Source organism: Hippopotamus amphibius, chromosome 16 (genome assembly GCF_030028045.1).
Source record: "Hippopotamus amphibius kiboko isolate mHipAmp2 chromosome 16, mHipAmp2.hap2, whole genome shotgun sequence".
NCBI lineage: Eukaryota > Metazoa > Chordata > Mammalia > Artiodactyla > Hippopotamidae > Hippopotamus > Hippopotamus amphibius.
This window is the reverse complement of record NC_080201.1, coordinates 44,515,085-44,530,354: the sequence shown is the minus strand read 5'-3', so window position 1 is coordinate 44,530,354 and position 15,270 is coordinate 44,515,085. Positions and strand designations below refer to the sequence as shown.

Below are 15,270 nucleotides of genomic sequence, written 5' to 3'. Positions count from 1 at the left end.
ATTTGCTTTCTGGCAGAACTGCCCCGAATTCATGTTGATTTATGGTTGGGGTCCAGGAAAGGCACCAGCCGGCTGGGAGTGGAGGTGGAGCAGGGCTGCTCGTGAGGGTGTCAGGAGGCTCCCTTCAGTCTGGTCTGCATACTCCAGACTCAGAGCTGGGTGGAGTTGTGCAGAAGAGCAGGGAGTTGGCCTCTGCCAGACTGTCTCTCTGCTTCAACGCAGACTGTTATTGGAGCGCTCAAGCAATTTTCAGTGGTCTTTGTCAATAAAGTCAGTCTCTTTTCCACCAGGGGAATGAAAATGAGATTTTGAGGCCTCCAGAGGGCTGTCTCCTTTGGTCACTTTATCTGCCCAGGAGCCTCAGCTGAGTTGGGTGGCAGCTATTTGCTGTGTCCAAAACCCTGTTGACAGGTAATACCACCTGCTTCTGAACAAGACGGTGTGGTTCTAATAGGGTACCGTTAAATTCTTCTCACAGAAGCAGTTTCCTTAACGCAGTGACCTTTATTGATGAGAGGGGCAGAGGAAGAAAATGAAAAGAAGAAGGAAAAGGTGAAGAAAGACACTAAGAGGAAAAGTAACTGCTAATCAAACCAAGAACTCCTGGCTAAAGGGTAATCCTGTGACCTCCAAATGTGTCATTTGTTATTTTGACAGCTCCTCTTGAGGTGATAGACTAGAAGAAGCCACTAGCATCATCGTCAGCCAGCTGGGAGTTCCACCTCTTGCTTCCTTAAGACATTAGTAACTGGATAACCACAGACAGTAAGTAGACTGCCTTCCAAGGTCCTCCAGGCTGAGCTCTTCATTTACTATAGAAGACCAGGCGTGAGGAACACTGTTTGATCTTCTGGGATGTTTCTTTCATTGAGAAAGAGACATGAGTGAGAAAGGGAAGGGAAAATGGATACGGCACCCAGAGATGGTCCACACGGTAACTGTCATGCCTTTTCTGGCTATGAGGCCAGAACTGGTCATCATTGGCTCCAGCAAGCCATGAGATTGGGGAGGACCTAGCTAAAGTCTGTTGTGAGTTGGAAGTGGTGTATTTAGAATCAGGCACGTGTGGGGCTGCAGGGCACATGTGAGCTTCATGAGCAGGTGGCCAGGCTCCCATGTCATCCACCCCTCTTGCACCAGCACCTCTCCCTCAGCTCACAGCTCAGGGCCCCATGGAGGGAGATCCCTGTGCCCAGCTGATGGGAGGGGAGATGCCTGAGCTGAGGTCTTGAGTAAATCAGCTCGGTATGTGGAAGAATATGGACCAACATCAATGCAAGTGTGAGGTAAGAGTGAACACAGGGCACCTGTCTGGATTGTGAAGACACTTCTGCCTGGCGTGGAGGCCTTGAAGTGGGGAGTACGGAGGGCTTTGTCCTGAAAGGCACATTGGGGCTGCAGGTGGCCCAGGCAGAGACAGGCAGCAAGCATCTGTTGGGGGTCCTTGTAGTGTAGGGCCCTGTGTTAGGGGCTCTGCTTATCTTGTTTCACAAATCTGTGTGGACTTGGTTCTGTGATCGTTAATTACATGTGTAATCCCTGCCTCAGCATCTGTCTACCCTGGCAAGAAATGACTTCCAAGAGCCCAGGGAGCTTGCCAGTCTTGTGCATCAGTATTCCCCCTGGCCTAGACTAAGACCCCGAATGTAGTTGATTGAATGAAAAACTGATTTCACTCAGCAGACATGCTCCCAGGCCTGGGCTTTATTTGAGGAGCTGCTTGAAAGCCATTTTGGGGAAGCTCAAGTATTTGATTGAGAGCTGGGGGCTTGGGAGAGAGAATAAAGATGATGTCTGGTTAGGGACCTGGGAGTTGGCCTCAGAGAGGCTCTAAGAATCCAGGCTGTGGGCTGGGTCTCACTCCGAGCTTCAAAACCTGGTAGAACTTACTGGCTGTGTGATCTGGGGCAAGTTACTTAAACTCTCTGTGCCTCTGCTACTTCATCTGTGAAATGGGGATAATGATACCTATCTTGCAGGGCTATTGAAAAAATTTAAAGGACAGAATAGTGTAGGAAGCACTGATGTGCCCGATCAATAAACAACAGGTATTATTATTGCAAAGGTTCAAGCTGGAATGATATGAAATGGAAGGAAGAGATGGAGGTGAGACTCTGATCAGAGAACATGTAACATTTGGGGCTAATTGGAAAGAGGGTGTGAAGTAGAGGGCCAGTGAGCACCTCTGTTCTTTCAGCGTGCCCTTGGTGGGACAGACAGACAGCTCTGGGCTTCAACACCAATGACAGGGAAGCACAGAAGTCAGAGGACACACGGACAAGAAGAGGCCAGGATCCCGCAGCTACTTTGCAATCAGCTTATCGCTCGTGGAATTTGATGTGAGCCCAGTTAGTCATGTTACATACGGCCACGTGGGTTTCCAGCTTATTTTTCCTAAACGCAGATTTTGTTGGCAACAGAATGAGTGCTAACACCCTAAGATTTAGTTACATTTTGGTTAAGAAGTCCAGAAGACTTTGGACTTGGCTTTGAAAAATTGAAAGTGAATTGAATTTGCATCATTTAAGTGGCTTATTCAGATTAACACTGCTATCTCTTCAAATTTAGAATTTCAAAGAGTCAAGATTTGCTATTTCAGCAGCAACAATGACATCTAGGGGTTGGTTTGTACAGGTTTAATCTTAGATATATGTCCTCTACATTTTGAAAAATAGGGGTGCTAACACATTGATTCCATCTAAAATGTCTGGACCTTGTGAACTTGGTTGGTGGCCAGGACAACGCTGATGGATCAAAGGAGGGGAAAAGCTGAAAGTGGCTTCTGCTGTTATCTAAGAAAGCGACTTTCCTTCTAAAATTGCAGCACTTCTCAGTTTGCTGAATATACTGATTTCCCCCCTGACCTTTTAACCAGTGATATGGCATCCTTCTCAGCTCTCCTGTTTGAGCCTCAACCACTCTTCCTGTAGGTGACAGATCTGCCTTCCCTGTATGGCGAGGGGCTGGGACCACAAGTTCTAGCTCCTTCCAGTTTTTCCATTCTTTGATGAGCCAGTGGAGGGAGTCTTTGACTGTTCTCCTCTTCTCTACCCCATGATTTTACTAGATTCTTTTAAATGGGGTCATTCTTTTGATTTTTGTGGCTTTGACTGTCAGACTCAGAGGGAGCTTTTGGTCTCTTGTTAGAGTGTCAGTCGACTGACAGTGTTGACTGAGGACCTTCTGGGTACAGTCTTATCCATGTGCATGCGTGTGTGTGTGTGTGTGTGTGTGTGTGTGTGTGTGTGTGTGTCCCATGAGGTTCAGGTGGGATTAATAGGGGCCCCAAAGGCAATACACCTGTGTTAAGTCCATGAAAAACATAATTTAGAGGATACCAAACATACATGTTAGTAGAGAATAAATTATACATGAAAACATCTATGAACATACTGGAAAAATTCACAAATGTTCAGATGATGTTTAAGGTTCCTCTCAGCATGAAAATTCTGTGATTTTTGTGCAGATTAAAATTAGTGCCCTGTTACACTGATGCATAATAATGTTGGTAGCAGCACAAGAATTATAGATTTTATGTTCTAGTGAGAGCAATGCAAAATAGGACTCATCTCCTTGGGTGAGTATGAGCTGACCCTCAGTGTTATCAAGCTGTGAGGCTCGTTTCTCTGATTTGCAGAGCTGTACAGAGTGGGCTGAGGGTTGGGGAGACCTGGCCCAAGTGTACCACTATGGAAACGCGCACTCTGATCGTTTACCTTCGATTATCTTAAGATGGGCCAGGAAATCCTTTTGTTCCAGCTCTTGCTGTTGACCTTTCCTTTTCTCTCTTTAGAGTGTTTGTCCGGTTTCCCGCCATAGCAAGCAGAGTGTATAGAACTGATGTATTACCAGGCTGTCAGTTTCACCTTCCAAATTGTCCTCAAATCTTTTCCTTTCTGATGGTGCCTAAAAGTCTCCGTTGGCTTTTAATAAAGATCCAGACTTTTATCCAGGCTTTGAGGTCTGGCCTGATGCCCCTGGCCACTGCCCTAGCCTCAGCTCCATCACATCTGCCCATCCTCAGGTGGGCTTTTTGGTTTCCCAGCTACACCAAGCCTGGTGTCCTCCAACCTCTTCCCTTGCCTCTTCACATGGTTATCTCTTATTCTTCCTTAGGTCTCAGTGAAGAGCCATCTCTCAGGGAGGACTTCCCTGACTTTCACGACCAGGGTAAATCCCTTTACCCTCTCTGAGAGCCTTGTGCCCTTTGGTCGCAGCTCTTGCCGTCGCTGTAGTTTCTCTCTATGGTTATTGTGTCCATGTCAACCCCCTTCATAAATGGCAGACTCTGTGATGTCGGCCAACATGCTGTGTTAGTGTAGTGCCTGGCACTAGTAGATGCTAATGAAGAGACAAACAATGAATGAATGAATGATGAATATGGTGGAGTTTGTCTTAAGTGACTGAGATTCTTATAGTGCTTCAGATTCATCAATCCAATATCAAATCACTCTGATTTAGTCCATTTGGGCTACTATAACAGAAAACCATAGACTGGGGGACTTATAAACAACAAAAATTGATTTCTCATAGCTCTAGAGGCTGGGAGGTCAAGGATCAAGGTGCCAGCAGATTTGGTGTCCCGGGAGGACCCACTTCCTAGTTAATAGACTGTCTTCTTGCTGTGTCCTCACATGGCAGAAGGAGCGAGGAAGCTCTCTGGGGTCTCTTTTATAAGGGCACAATTTCCATTCACGAGGGTTCCACCCATATGATCTAAGTACTTTCTGAGAATCCCACCTCCAAATACCATCACACTGGGGATAGGTCTCGACATGTGAATTTGGGGGAAACACAGCATTCAGTCTGTAGCACTCCATTTGATTGTACAAAATAGAGAACTGGATAATATACAATATGGGTTAAATTTTCCTCAGTGAGTTCTAAGACCCAATGAGGAAAATCTGATTTCAATGGATACTTCACATTGCTGGGTCTCGGTGTTGAGTACAGAAAATTCCAGTTACTTAAGTTGTCTCACTGATCAAAGGGCCTCCTGCGTATTAACACTGAGATGTTGTAGAACAAAGAGGCACCTGCTATGGCCAGTTCTGCATTGATGAAGTTCATCTGTGTTAGTGGAGAATTCTTGTGATTCAAACCCAGGCGGAGTCCGAGAAGGGCAGTTGCATTCTCACTGCTCTAGAGAAGAACTGTGTACCACTCTCCCTTGGAAGGAATTTTCTAAAAATCCTTTGCCTCACTAACCTCAGGTAGGTATAGTCTTGATGTTCTCTCTATAAGGGAAAGATGATCATGTAACATCTTAATTTGGAGCAGAGATTTGTCGTTTGTAATCTACTTTGAAAAAAATAGGAGTAAACTCAAGGGGACATAGTGCCCAAAGGCTTTTCTTGGGGGTATTTTCCTAATTGTTTTTGTGTTTATCCTAGATTCCAAGGTCAAGAAAAATGGCAAGCATAGAGGTTAAGGGCCATGCCTGGGTCTCTTTCCTGGTTCCATCACTTACTAGCTGTGTAATCTTGGGCACATCACTTTGTCTCACTGCGTCCTAATTCCTCGCCTTTAATGTGCAGAGAATAACATTCCAGATCTCACAGTCATATCATGTGGGTTTTATGACTGAATACTCTGGAGAGTGCTTCGAATATGCCCCTGCATAAAGCATATCTCAGCCTTAGCTATTATGCTTCTATGAGAAGTGGAGGGAGATGTGCTTGTGCCTGTTCCAATGCATGGATAGAATTTGTGGTTCGCATCCTCTCTCCTCCACTTGTTTTAAAGTATCTCACTTCAACTCGAGGATGGATGATGCCTTAGAGGACTGGGACGGGGAGGGTGGGGGGGGGGAGTCGAGGGAGGGAGGGACTACGGGGATATGTGTGTAAAAACAGGTGATTGAACTTGGTGTCCCCCCCAAAAAATAATAAATAAATAAAATGAAATTTAAAAAAAAGTATCTCAGGTATGCGTGGTGCTAAGTAAAATGCTACAGGGAGCATCCCTGCTTTCAAGGAAGTTATGACCTAGTTGGAGAGAGAAGGGCCCTCTAAGCACAATTGCAGAATGGACTGAATCCATTGATTCAGTCAAAAAATATTTCTTGAGCACCTACTGTGTGCCAGGTGTTGTTCTAGGCACAAGGAGTACTGCGGTGGAAAGGACAGACCAAATCTCTGCCCTCGTGGACCTTAGAATCCAGTGAGGGAGATAGACATAAACAGGTAAACAGGCAGACCAATAACTAGTATGACTGCAATCTAAGAAGGAATGAGAGCAGAGTGAGAGGTTAGGAAGTACAGGGGGAGGTGAGAGTCAGTGACTATTGTAGAGAAATGGGGTGTTCAAGAGAGACTGCCTGGAGGAAGACCAGAAAGATGAAATCTGGGAATTGATTGTTTCAGACTTGGGGGACCACAAGTTGGACAGAACCTGGGCTGAGCTAACCAAGCACAAGAAGGCCAGGAGGCCACCCAGAGAGTCTTGAAGACAATGATGGGCATGGACCAGCAGAGTGAAGGAGGAAGGCATTTCTCTCTGCCGTTTGTGGGACCCAGAGAAGGGGCACCAATAGGAGCAGTGCTGCTTTTTCCTCTCTCACTATTGTGAAGGGTGTTGGGACTCTGTGAGTTTCCTATAGCTTGTGCCCCAAAGCCCAGCACTTGCCATTTTCTGCGTCTGGTGCCAGGTCAAGCTAAACCCCTTCTCCCCTCGCTCCCAGTACTGGGAAGCTGAGGCAGGTGCAGTGACGGCCAGCCGGGAGCCCAAGAGCAAATGGGATTTTAAAGTTGTTAGGGCATTTTGGCATGCAGTTCCCCGAGATGAACAAAGTGTCCTGTCTGGTAATTGCAATTAATGGCTCTGCTATTCAAGCATATCCGTCAATAAATCTCCTCTAATAACCGATTGGGCACAGTCGTTGCTATAGTTATGTCTCTAAATTGAGCCCAGGGTAGTTGGCCACGACACTGACCTTACAGGGGTCAGGCCTGCTTCCTGACTGTATGACTCCATATCCCAGGAATTAAAGTTACCCTCCAAATGATTGGCTTTGAGCCAGCTGAGAGACAAGCTCAGCCCCTTGCCTTAACTGCCTGGAGATTTCCTGTAAATCTCTTAAATACGGAATAAAAATCTTCGAAACCCTATAACGTCAACAGTTGTAGTAATTAATTCTGTCCAACCCACTTTAGTACAATGCTGGGATGTTGTTAGCAGCAGACCACCCATCAGATCTGTGATCACCAGTGTTATTCACAGTGGGCCTCACCTCAGCATCCCTGCTGATGAGGTCAGTACCTCACCACGGAGTCCTTGTCTTTAGTGCCTCTCTTCCAGAGAATTCCTTCCCCCAACCCCAAGTTCGCTCTTCAGGAGCCTTTCCCTTCTCCTGTGGGCCATTATCCTGCAGCCACCATGTTGGCTTGTTCTTAGGTTAAGGGCTTGGATTTCTGAGGCTCCAGCCATTGCTTCAGAGACCAGATCTGGCCCTTTTCTGCCTCAACTCACGGGATGCCTAGTGTCTTCAGGAGACCGTGGATTTCTAGAGTGCCATATCAAAACCAAGTTGGGAACACCTAATGAGGTGGGGGTATTTTTAAATGTGTCTATTTATACGTTTGAGTTGATTGCAGGTAATTACACAGAAGGTGGAAGAAGGGATCTGGAGGCAAAAGTACTCAGTAAAATAGTCTCTCTTAATTCGTATCTGTGTAAAACCCCGCACGGGGGGAGGAGAGACAACGGAAGCTTATTTCCTGACTCTGGCTGGGTGCGGGGCTTGATTTAAATTTTCCAAACTCCATTTTCGTGGCTCCCCATTTTTGCTTTTTTCCTCTTCCTTCGCTGTTTTTTTTTTTAATTAATTTATTTTATTTTTTATTTATTGGCTGCATTGGGTCTTCGTTGCTGTGCATGGGCTTTCTGTAGTTGCAGAGAATGGGGACTACTCTTCATTGCAGTGAGTCAGCTTCTTATTGCGGTGGCTTCTCTTGTTGCGGAGCACAGGCTCTAGGCGCAGCAGTAGTTGCAGCATGTGGACTCAAAAGTTGTGGCTCTCGGGCGCAGGCTCAGTAGTTGTGGTGCACGGGCTTAGTTGCTCCACGGCATGTGGGATCTTCCCAGCCCAGGGCTCGAACCTTTGTCCCCTGTATTGGGAGGCTGATTCTTAACCACTGTGCCACCAGGGAAGCCCTTTTCCTTCACTATTTATCTCAGAGTGAATGTTATAGGATTTTAGGTTTGGAAGGATCTTAGGGAATGGGAAGAGCAGTGAGATCATGTGACCGTGGGGCCCAGAGAGCAGAGGTGGGGACCCAGCAGTCCTGCTGTGGGCCCAGTTTCTGCACCACCCTGGGGGGTCCCCCGCACATGGTGAGGCAGGGCTTAGCACGTTCCCTTCCCTTGGCACCTCTCTATGAGAAAAAAGGAGAGGAGTTTACATATGCCAGAAATCTACAAAGGTATCCCTCTAAGACTAAATAGGCCCAGTTTATTGTTTTGCCTCTAACTTTTTCAGTAGCCTCCAAATATAATAAAAATGATGGTGTCTGTTTTCAAAAAGGACAAAGTTTGTAAAATTCCCTGGATCAGTACAGAAACATTCAATCTTTTCAGCTGTAACATTTCAAATTAATAACCAAAACGAAACGAACCAGCCCAAGTGTGGGTTTGTTGGGAAATGCATGTGCTTTTATTTCCCATTTTAATTAAAAAAATTATTTATTTATTTATTTATTGGCTGTGTTGGCTCTTCGTTGCTGCGCGAGGGCTTTCTCTGGTTGCGGTGAGCAGGGCTATGTCGTTGTTGCGGTGCATGGGCTTCTCATTGCAGTGGCTTCTCTTGTTGCAGAGCATGGGCTCCAGGTGCATGGGCTTCAATAGCTGTGGCTCGTGGGCTCTAGAGTGCAGGCTCAGTAGTTGTGGTGCATGGGCCTAGTTGCTCCCTGGCGTATGGGATTTTCCTGGACCAGGGATCGAACCTGTGTCTGTTGCATTGGCAGGCAGATTCTTAACCACTGTGCCACCAGGGAAGTCCCCATTTTTAATTTTTTTAATTAAAATTTTTTTGTTGAATGAAAGATTCTTTAAATTCTATAATGCTGTACAATTTTCAAAAGTTTCAAAATGCTTGTGCTTTTAAAATGCTGCCTATCAGTAGCTTAGTATTTTGGTGGATATTTGATGGAATTTGAATTATTAAGCAATGTCAAATAGAATTTTGGCTTCACCGTTAATGATGTGTCATTGAAAGGAGCTATAAAAATAGCAAGAGATTTGTTTTAATAAAAGGGAAAAGGGAAAGTCAAATGAAATCCAGTAAACGAATGAAGCTGAGCAGCTGGAGACACCCCCTTCCTTTCCCCACCTCCCTTTTCTCTCTGCTGGTGCCCCTCACCCCCTCTACTGAGGTGTTCCACACAGACAGCCAATGAGTGCCCGCTGACCCTGGTCCAATTCTGAGAAATGGACCAGGGTCACCCACTGGTCCACCCACTGCCTTCTCCCAAACTGCGGGATTATCTCCAGGTTTCTAGATCCTGTTCCAAAGGCACTTCTTCTGCATCCTGGCCAGTGCCATTCAGTGGGCAGATCTAGTGGTCATCTTTGTGATATCTGGGCTTAGAGAAGGAGCGGAATGCACACAATCTCTGCTGAACTTTGAGTTCCAGTCGAGGGCAGATGGCCGATGGGGCTGTCCACTGCCATGCTGCCGCTTCACGCTGTGTACCTTCAGCGTGCACAGGGCGTGTCCCTGGCTAGCCTGGCCACATCCTGGCACCAGGAACAGGAGGGCTGGCTCTCGTTCTCCTCAAGTTGGAGACTGTAGGGAGCGAGGATCTTGAGAGAGAGAGACGGAATACAAGGAATTGCAGAGAAACTGAAATGAGAACTGACAGCCAGAAGAGGAGGCAGAAGAGAATAAAAGGAATGCGGAGACTAGAAAAGAAATACAATTTCAGCCTGGATCAGAGCAGAGGAAGCACCCAGGGGAAGGCAGTGTCATCTGCTCACCTTCCCTTGACGACCCTTCCCTCCTCGGTCCCTCCTCCCTCCTCACCTCAGGACGTTCTTTATCTCGTCTTCATAATTTTGGCTTTCCCCTTGAATTACAATCTGATGTTTTATTTTTATTGACACACTTCAAGTAGTTAACATATATACACAGTATAAAATTCAAGACAAAAATGGGTATACAGGGAAAACTGTCTCCCCCACCTCTGTTACAAGCCCCCCAGTTCCTCTACAAAGGAACCATTGTTAATGGTTTACTGCATTTTTTGCAAAGAGAGTCTATGCAAATACATACATACAAAGCATACTATATACAGTGTTTTGCACATTGCTTTTTTTTCTTACTTCCCACATGATCTTGGAAAATGTGCCATATTGGTACGTAGAAAGCTGCCTTGTTGATTTCAAAGGCTGCACAGGATTCTGTTTCATGCATTTACTGTAATTTACAAGTCTTCTGTTGATGGGCATTTAGTTTGTTTCCAATCTTTGGCTGTAATAAATTTCCTTGTACAGACATCTTGGTGCACATGTATGTATATATCTGAAAAACAAATCTTTAGATATGGGATTGCTGGTCAGAGGGTATATGCATTTTAAAATTTGAAAAATATCACCACATTTCCCTCTTTTCTAATTTACAGTACCACCTTGCCAAACCAGTGGGATCAAAAGTTGATCTTTGACAATCTGTTAGGCAAAACATGTATCTCTTTGAGTGAGCTGGCTCCTTGGCATTTCCTTCTCTGTAAACTGTTCGTTCATGTTAAGGGTAGTTTTGATAAATCCATTTGGAAGAGAGTCAGGTTCAGAGAGGTCACCAACTGGGAGAGATTTAAGAAGGCGAGGAAAAGAGCCAAGTGAGCTCTATGAAAGAAAAATAAACTCCAGGACTATTTCTTCTTCTAAAGAAACCACTGTATCTGGATGATGCCCTGTCGATATGCCCGTTATGCACAGATGGCTCTCCAGTTTGGTGGATTGACATTTCTTCCCCTGGACTGTGTGTGATGCAAGAGCCTTTCTCCTTGCAGACCTGGGACTCACCATGCCGTCCTAGCATTACTGGAGTATGTTTTCATTGCAAATTGCATATAAAACCCATTGTTTCATTGCAAATAAAAGTTTAGATTTATTGTGACGTGACCACAATGTGATATTTTCATCCATAAAGCCCTCAGTTACTTACTCACTTTAGTGCATTAGACCGAAGTGAGTCATCTCATTTTCAGTGAGTGACCTTGAGGTGGCAGCAACATTACATTCAATTCTGCGAGGCACCGAGTCCATTACAAAGTGAAAGTAAAAATTGCAATAAATCTGAATAATACTGATTGTTATAATTTTATTATCAGAGCATTAAGTCAATAAAACTTATCTGAAATGTCATTTGCATTGTATACAATTTTTACTAGTTATCCAGTATGTCTTAAAAGCATGTTTAAAACAACAAAATGAAGAAATCGGTGATAAATTGTGCAAAAGCTGGGATCTGTCTCTTGCTGTAGTAAAACGAAATTCTCTTTTGATGCTTTGCATTGTAAAATATTCTTTTTGCAGACTTCTAACTATACCATAAGGCCTTATATCTGCCCAACTGTATTTAGTGCCCTATTGTCTGATTACTTATTTTCCTGCAGGTTGTCTGGTCCTTTTTCATTTATGATTTTATATAGGAGGGTCATCTAATATATGGTATCCTTTCAGGAAAGGAGAATGTGGTTGTTTTTTTTAATAATGAGGAATAATGAAACTTATTTATGAAGGAAGTCAGAAAAATTTATTTAAGAATCACTATAAGAGAAACATGCAAATTAAAAAAACCCTGCTTAATAGCATATTCATTACCAGGCAGCTTCCAAGTAATGAAATAGTTGTGTAAAAGGCAGGATATTAGATGATGTAATATTGCTTATATCAGGTACAATACATGATTACTATGCATTTTTGTCTTGTCAATTGCTGTTAAATTATCATAGTATTGCTGTGTAATTACTTAAGATGCAAGACACTAAAAATGTTTAGGCCTATATTTTTGCAACTTTTTTTTTTTTTCCATTTTATATGATGGACTGCTGACATGTAAGGTATAGGAAGTTGGAAAAATAGATTCTGAATGTGTCCCTAGTTTGACGATACTGATGATGTTCTGGTTATCACTTTGGGCATGGTCTTCGGTTAAACCTTTTTAAGAAAATGCAGAGTTAAGGCACTCTGTGGTAATGTGAAGACGTTGGACTGGAAGTCAAGAAGCTTGGATCCCCCTTCCAGCTCTGCCAGCGTCCAGTTCTGTGGCCTCAGTTAGTGGCTTGGCATCTCTGAGCTTCAGTCCGTCTGTTCGGTGAGCTTGGAGTACGTGCATCTGTGCAATCGGTCACTCACTCAGCAGATATCCATGAGTGCCGGCTGTGGGTTGGGAACTGTGTTGAGGCCTGTGGATCCTGAGATGAATGAACACAGCCCAGGCCACGAAGGACTCAGAGTGCAGTGGAGAAGGAAGGTGTGTAAACAAAGCCTCGGAGCAGGCGCCACGCAGGGTGTGGTGGTGGGGGTCGTGGCAGGTGATCATGGCTCATACGGCAGAACTGAACACTTACTCTGTACCAGGCATGTGGTGAGTGCTTTACACGCACTGTTTCTTTTCTTTTCTTCTTCCTCTTCTTTTTTTTTTTTTTTAGCTCTGTTGGGTGTTTGTTACTGCATGCGGGCTTTCTGTAGTTGCAGAGATTGGGGGCTACTCTTCATTGCAGTGCGTGGGCTTCTCAGTATGGTGGCTTCTCTTGTTGTGGAGCATGGGCTCTAGGTGCGTGGGCTTCAGTAGTTGCAGCACACGGGCTCAACTCAGTAGTTGTGGCGCACAGGCTTCGTTGCTCCGTGTGCATGTGGGGTCTTCCTGGACCAGGGATCAAACTTGTGTCCTCTGCATTGGCAGGCGGATTTTCAACCACTGCGCCACCAGGGAAGTCCTACATGTGCTGTTTCTTATAACCCTGTCTCTAATCACATGTTGCAGAGGAATTATGACCATCCCTATATCACAGATGAAAAAACAAAGGTGCAGAGAATTGACCCTTATCAGGACCCTTATCAGTTAGTAGATGATGAGCTGGGAGTTTTACAGGCACTCTTCATCCACATGCCATACATATCCACATGTTCCTTTCCCACCCTTTTATTCTCACTCAGAAAATGCCCTTTTTCTGAAGAATGTAATGGACTGTTGCTCTATCTCTTTGATGACACTCCTAGGGGAGAAGCAAACATCTTAAACAGAAGGAAACCAAAGCAAACCAAAGCCCAGAGAACAGTAAACAGAAATGACTTGGACCTTATTCAGAGCCTGGGTCATCTGTTAGTTGCATGCCATCTGCATGGTCCCCTCTTTTTGTTTGCTGACTCAGAGTGGAAAGGTGTCTTAGGCATCTGCTTTTGGAATGACTCATGCCACTAAGAGGTGGAATCATGCAGTGGTTAGGAACAGACCTCTCAAGTCAGAATGCCTCGGTCAAATCCAAGGAATAAGACTAACGTCTCAGCCCCGGTTCATCACCCTAAAATGGGAATACCGATCAGAGCACCGTTGTAGACTGGCCTGAAGATTAAAGTAGACATTCCCGGTGATGGCTGGAGCCCAGTGTCTGGATGGTAGGAGGGCTCAGTAAGTATTTTCCATAACTGTTATTATTACCGATGGTCTTTTCCTCCAGGGCAATGGGTATAAATAGATATGTCAAAAGAAATCCGAAACAAAATTAAATTAGAAGCTCACATTTTATCTCAATGCAACTGATACAAAGATCAAAGTAATGTATAGTTAAATGTAAATAATCGAGAAATGCCTTTTGGTATTAGCGACCAGCATTGTGACTCTCAGATAAGTTGATTATTAGATAAGATACTTATTCCTCTCTCACAAGAAGTATTGATTGAATTTTGGTGACAGCATCAATTTGAGGGGGCCGAATATGTTGGAAAGTATTTGCGTAAAATGGTCTAACAAGACAAGTTCTTTGAATTGCACTAACAACTGCATGTATTTATATAGTTCAGAATGGACCTGCTCTCTGCCTGCTCTTTTGTGTGCTGATATGTGTTTCACCCTCTTAGAGCTGAGAGTTTGGCCATAACCCAGTCCTCTGTCTGTATTGGATACTAGAGCAGCTCTTGTCTGTCAATTGTCACAAAGCCACATAGCGCCTTGATAAAGCTTACTTACTTGTTATGGGAGCACCTCACAAACATATCACCAAACAAAAGTCCCACATGGCTTTCTCACACTGGACTCTGAGAGAGGCATAGGAGAAACACTCTCTTTTGGAAAGTGACTGTATTTGCTTGAAATATTAGACCACAAAGGTTAAATCACAAAATATGTAAAAGCAATTTATGGCTCTCCAGGGCATAACCTTTCAGTGTGCCCATGTTAGTGTAAAACCAATGAGCCCTGCAACTTCTGGGCTTGGCCTAAGGGGCCACAGGGCCGGGAGCAGAAATTCCACTGTGATCAGCTGCCAATGTGAGTTGAATCAGGTGCTCAGGGTGGCCTGGTGTACACTTCCTGAGCCTTCTGACAGTATTTGTCTGCTTATGGTCAAATTTCTGTTTTTGGTAGTTGAAAGGGACCGTGCAGCTTGTCAGAAAATCAGTGGACAGTTTGGCTTCTGGTACTTTGAGGGAGTGTCTCTTGCACCTACACACATACACACACACACACACACACACACACTCACGTACACTTACGCACATAACACTCACAAACACATGTGCGTATGGGCATTCACATTCTTCCCTGACTTCTCCTCTAAACTAAGAAAACCTTTCATTTTCATTATGAGTCAAAATCATGTTATTGCCGCCCAAACCTTTTTTTAATTGTCATTTAAGTCTCATGTGTCGATGGAGGGAAGCTTTCATCATCTCTTGTCAGCAGCCCGGTGTTCTGATGAGCTCTGTACAGTTCTCATTGAAGTAGCAGTTGCAGCTGAAACTCAGCAAACCAAGGTTCATCCTCCACTGAGACTGTGACCACCAGAGTTATCTTGCCCTGACCTCTGTGGGAAGGAAATTTGGAAGTGAGCTCTTTTAGCCATCAAATGTTCCCTTGTAAAGGGAGCAGGGACATGCATTTCTGAAAACTTCCTGGTATCAAAGCTAGCACACCCTTTTCCCTTCTGTGCTAGAAAGAAGAGAAGGAACATGGAGAGGGTAACCACAGACTTTTCAAGGTAAATGACAGACTCTAATGCAGCTCAGTGAGCATGCTCAGAGATCAGACTTGGCTCAGCCCAAGGTTTT

The 15,270-nt window shown here is 44.6% G+C and overlaps 1 long non-coding RNA gene across 1 annotated transcript in view; it reads left to right on the top strand.

The window, feature by feature from the left end:
* Positions 1–494: 494 nt before the first annotated feature.
* The window catches only part of LOC130839186 (uncharacterized), a 73,960-nt gene continuing 59,184 nt past the window's right edge, over positions 495–15,270 (top strand). The window contains exon 1 of the long non-coding RNA XR_009049773.1: positions 495–765. This is a non-coding gene — a long non-coding RNA (uncharacterized LOC130839186). The remainder of the gene's footprint in view (positions 766–15,270) is intronic.